This window comes from Sander lucioperca, chromosome 5 (genome assembly GCF_008315115.2).
Source record: "Sander lucioperca isolate FBNREF2018 chromosome 5, SLUC_FBN_1.2, whole genome shotgun sequence".
NCBI lineage: Eukaryota > Metazoa > Chordata > Actinopteri > Perciformes > Percidae > Sander > Sander lucioperca.
In genome coordinates this window covers 36,341,951-36,347,959 of record NC_050177.1, presented here as the reverse complement: position 1 = coordinate 36,347,959, position 6,009 = coordinate 36,341,951, and positions in this window count along the sequence as shown.

Here is a 6,009-nt window from a genome sequence, read left to right as displayed (position 1 = left end):
AGCTGAAACGAGTTTTTTCTGCCTTTTTTCATTTGACTTACTTTTAAGTAGTACAATTTTAAAGTTACATGTGTAGTTTTTTTCTTTGTCTATTTTCTGAGATGCTATCAAATCGTACAAGAGAAAAGTAGTTTCTTTACAGTCTATTTTTACTGTCTATGGTTGCTGATGATGATCGTGATTATTCGTGTATCATTATAGCTTGCCTGACAGCATAGACTATTTAAAATAGCCTGAAACAGACCCTCATGGCAGACATTTTGACATGTTATGGTAGGGAAAGCAGGTGTAACTAATCACATTAATGATGGCTGCATTCAATTTAGGTAATAAAGTTCAGGGCCCTGATATTGTGGTAGATCCTAAATTGAATCTGTTAGAATGGTCGACGTAGTTAGGTTTATGCATGGGGAGTGGGGATTGGTTAGGCCAGGGGTCTTCAACGTTTTTTAGGCCAACGACCCCTTAGCTGAAAGAGACGGTGTAGGGACCCCTTACGCATACATTTTTTTTATGGTGCATACAATACAAAGTTATTAAAATAATTGACATATTCATATATGTATACATCGTTTTGATGTTTAGGTTTATAGAGTTCTTTGTTGATGTTGGGCTTGTGTTTAGGTATATTTTTAAGACATATTTTCCCTTTTGGATTTTTTTTAATAATTAAATAATAACTTGGTGGCCCCCCCTGCAGTAACTCTGAGGACCCCCTGTTAAAGATCTGTTAGGGTTAGTATACCATCCATTCATCCATCCACCCGACTCGGACTCTGTACACTGGAGCCCTCTAGTGGTTGTGTGTCATCCTGGGTGGAATTCAGATATTTCAGTAATCAGCACGTAAAATACTATTGTCTACAAAGTAACGTTTTGATTACAATTTCAGGTACTTTGACTCACTTGTTGGCTGCCTGCTGTTTGAGTCTGCTTTGTCAATGTGGGTTTTAAAGTGAAAACTAAAGTGGATACTCACTAGTAGTTTGTCAGCAGAGTCTGATCACTGAAGGCCACTCTGTCCAGTTAGAGATACTGCAGGTAAGTACCATCACAGCAGTGGTTGCCCTCTTCATTCTCAAACATTGACGTCTATAAAATCACCATAAGTACAACAATAATGTTGAAATCCATCAGAAGTGCAAGCTCAGCTATGTATCTGCACTAATGTAATAAATAGCACCCCTTATTGAACTCTTACATGCCAGTTTCCTGAGTATCACTGCAGCTGGTACTGATAATCTTATCTATTGTTCAAATGTAAGGTCTAATTAAATGCAAAAATTTAGTGTAGGCAATTTAAAACAATGAAAAACATTACATATGAAATACATTCGTTTTCTCAGCTGTGTCAATCAGCATTCATTTTGACTTTAACTCAAAGATAATTTCCCTCTTTTTCCTCATAAAGGTAAAGGCAAAATGATTCCTAGTAATTAAACATTCAGTGACCTGCTGATCTCAGGTTCCCCTGGTTTTATTCTTAGTTTGGACCGGTCCATGTTCCAGTTTTGAGGGAGCCAATTAATCCAAACAACCTATTTCTTGGAGCAGACCCGTGATATACAGTAGCATCAACTTATCCAGCAAACAAATCAAATCATTCCATTAAAGTTGTAATTCTGGTCACCTGGATAGCTTTAAGTCTAATTTCAGTCAAAACTGAGCTAAAAGTAGAGCAAAGATTGCATTTAACCCAATTTACGCTAATGTTGCCTGCGTCTGCTTGTGTGAATAGGGAATTGTTTGCCAACATGTTCATAAACTAATAGTTTAGTCTTGTGTTGGCAGCTTACTTGCTACCGAAGTTGTCAGAAAAATATGAATGCTAAACTTTGACGTCCAACTACTTTAGGAGATGGGATTTGTAGATTCTCCTAGAGTCTGATATAGTTTATATATTATCTAAATTATCTAAAGAACACTTTTTGCTTTTGTGACTGCATTTCCACACTAAGCTGAGCTGCACAACTTCTGGTCTTTGGATAAAACACATACCATAAATACACAGCAGAAAGATTAAACAGTGGAAAAAGTTCAACAAAAGATCAGTTTCAAGCGGGACATTAACATCACATTATTTAATTGTCCATTATGCATGTATTTCACTTCAGACACAGTTACACAGCTGTAAGGGGTTGTGACAGAATACTAACAAGGAAATACAAACAGACGTGGTGTTAAGTACATAATATGTATCTTCTGGACGACTCGAGGACTGACCACACGCTCTTTAAGCTGCAAAAGAAATAAAAAAAAAAAATAAAATAAGGAAGGGAAAAGACAGAAGTGATGAAATGGACTCAAGCCTACATGGGGTGCACGCTCTACTGGCTGAGCTAGAGGTCGCCCCACATAACATAAGAGATCTCCCCTCTTTTGACCATTTCTCCCGTTCCATCGTTTAGGGGAGTTGGTGTCACATTTAATCAGCCAAACATTAACTATCGAGACAGCATGTCACCAGGGGAACGGATGATGATAACACTGTGCTTCTTGGAAACAGGTGAGCTACAGCTCATAGAGCAGGGGTATTCAACTAAATTTTAAAAAGGTCCAGTTAGAGAAAATGTTTTGAAGCAAAGGTCCGGAAGATCATAATGTCTAACAATTTAGTTTTATATATATTTAAGTAGCCTAGTAGTTGTATCAACATCTGAATGTAATCAATAACTGACCGTCAAATCAAATTAATTCAGTACAATTCAAAAACTTGTAACACGTAACATAGAACTGAACATATATGCATACAGACTGTAGATATGTATAATGTTCTCTCATTAACTAAATAAAACTAGGGCTGCATTTACAAATAAGAGAAAATAAATAAAATGTGAAAATTGTGCATTTTCAAAAAAAGTGCTTAACTTCGGAAAAATAATATAAAGGGAGGAAAAGTGTGAATTTTTCCTTTTCTGTTTCACATCTTGACTCAACAGTCAACCGATTTTACAAATAACAAATCTCAACAGATCTTAACAATTTAAAAAACAAGCTCATTTTTTTTGTTTTCCCTCAAGTAGTGTTTCAGCTACTGCACTCATGCATTCTTTGACAACCCCTCCATCTGTAAATGGCTTTTTGTGTTTACCCAAAATCCAAGAAACTGAGGGAACACTCAAGAGCACGTTGTTGGGCAGTGAATGTGTGGCTCAGGATCCTGGTGGACTGGTCATATTGGCCTCTGAGACTACTTATTTTCTGTGATCTCAATTCAGATTTGAGTGGGTATGTTTGTTCAAAACCTTTATGTTTTGTCTCATAATGGCGTTTCACATTGCCACTTTTTATAAGTGCCACGGTTTCTGCACATATGAGACACACTGGTTTAGTGCTGCCATTGGGAAGTATGAACAGAAATGAGTCTGTCCATTCTGGATTAAATGCTCCGTTTTCACTGTCCACTTTTCTTTTTTTGGAGAGTGCCATTTAACCCTTATTTTTCTCTGTTACCCTTTCTCCGTCTCACTCATCTGTTTCGCTCCCTTTGTCCGTCTCACTCATCTGTATCTCTCCCTTTCACCGTCTCACTCGTCTGTATCTCTCCCTTCGTCTGTTTCGCTCCCTTTCTCCGTCTCATTCGTCTGTATCTCTCTCTTTCTCCGTCTCATTCGTCTGTATCTCTCTCTTTCTCCGTCTCACTCGTCTGTTTCGCTCCCTTTCTCCGTCTCACTCGTCTGTTTCGCTCCCTTTCTCTTCTCCGTCTCACTCGTCTGTATCTCTCCCTTTCTCCGTCTCATTCGTCTGTTTTTGCTCCCTTTGTTTTCTACATGTATCGTTATCTTTTTAATCCGACTTTCTTTTCCTGTGTAGCTTCTAACTCTCTCTCATCTGTCTGCACTGTAGAGTCCCTATGTTTCCCGCCCGGAATGCAAAGACTTCATTGGCTGAGTGGTATCACGTGGGATGGCTTAACTCACATGCAATTGGTCTGTGCGTTTCCTCATCCACTAAACCACTACCGTAAAGACTACAAAAGCTGCGCATATTAAAATAGAAGCGTCCCGTCAGGTTTTAATTCATAATCTTTTGTTTTGGTCCGGGTCCGTATGGGACGGCTTCTAGGTCCGGATCCGGACCGCGGTCCGCCTGTTAGTGACCTATGGTGTAGGAGAATATTAATGCAATTTATCAGACATTTACACTGAATGTGACACAAAGTGTACTGCTTCACAGGCGTATGAACTATATGCTATTTAGGTTTTGTGTTTAAATATTGTTCAGTTTGTTATGAATTACTCATTGTTTTGACAAGGTTAATTAAAGCTATTTAACAACCTGCAAGTGTCAGCTCTGCTAAATTTAATTGTTCAGGATTTTGTTTAAGGTTACTGAACATGCTTGCTTTAATAATCTGTATTGTATTGCTCTGAAAAACTACGATTTAAGAAACATCAGACATACTTATGTCTTATGTATATGAATATATGTCAGCAGACATTACATGCACCTATTCATGTAAGCAGAGAAAACAGTAGTGTGTTCTCTTTTCTATCACTTGGATTATGCAGGTGATGGTGCAGAACGGAGGTGTAGTCCTTGTAGATTTCTGGCACTTTGAGGACAGACGGAGCCAGCATCTCTCACTGATGCCTTTGTATGGTTATAGTCTGCTTTTTATTATGCTAAAAGACCCTGACTACCCAGACATTTTGACATGTTATGGTAGGGAAAGCAGGTGTAACTAATAACATTAATGATGGCTGCATTCAATTCAGCTGATAAAGTTCAGGGCCCTGGTATTTTGCAAACTGGCTCACTGGAATGGTACACTTGATGGAACAGAGACTTGGTAACCCTGCATTTATTTGAATTTATTACTGTATTGTACATAATACTTAGCTTTTTAAATTAATTATATATATATATATATATATATATATATATATATATATATAAATTATCTTTATCTTATTTGCACATTTTACTTATCTTTAATTTTTAATGTATATATTACTTATCTTTTTATCTTTATTTGTTTGTATTTCTTATCTTTTATATTGTACTTGTGGGTCGGAGAGAAAGGTATTTTTAGTTGCTCTGTCTAGCACATTTTGCAGAATTGACAATCAAGTTGACTGAACATGACTGTGTGCTTGCTGCTATGACAATTTAAAATATTTGCTGTGAAGAAGGGTCCACGCCACGGACCTTATTTTGAAACTTGAACTTGTATTTGTGTTTCTTTGTAACACTGCAATATTTACAAAAGGCCATTATCGGAGAGTAATGCTGATTGTTGAAGGGCATAAAACAGAAGTGGTAATAAAATACTACAGCAGACAGAACAATGATGGCTGATGAAACACTCAAGAAACAACTTTTACTAATTACTCAACACATCAACCATACACCACCAACTGTTGATGATTTGAGTCACGTTTTGTGTGTGATCAATACATTGTCCAAGAGACAGACTAATGTGCATTAACCTAAGTCTGTTTAGGTGAGATACCATGGGTGACCTTTACCCTTTAACTTTTACTGAATGCAAACTGTGTAAACCACAGAAATACAGTAGCATACACCTGTCAATCTTTGAAGAACCTTTCCTCAACTTAAACATATGCATTAAAATAATTCATTGTCTCTATAGTTGACCCCAACTAATAATAATTTGTCAGAAAAATAATGAGTGAGGTTTTTCCTGTTTGGAGTGAAGAGGGAGATGACGAGAAAACAAGAACACCGCACCACAAACAGGAAATTGAATAAGAAAAAAACATAGAAGGTAAAATAAATGAATTGTATAGATTAGAATTTGATGTAAAGCAAAACCACACCAGATTTTGTCACCATAGAGGAGTGTAGGCTCTCTCATAAACATATCACACTGAACATGGACAGGCAGGGGCACAGTTGACATTCAATTTCTGTCACATTTAGCCTGACCTGGCTCTTACAAACTTCTTCAGCTGGGACACCAGGGTCTGTGCACTGGAGCCCTCTAGTGGTTGTGTGTCATCCTGGGTGGAATTCAGATATTTTGTCATCAGCACGTAAAATACT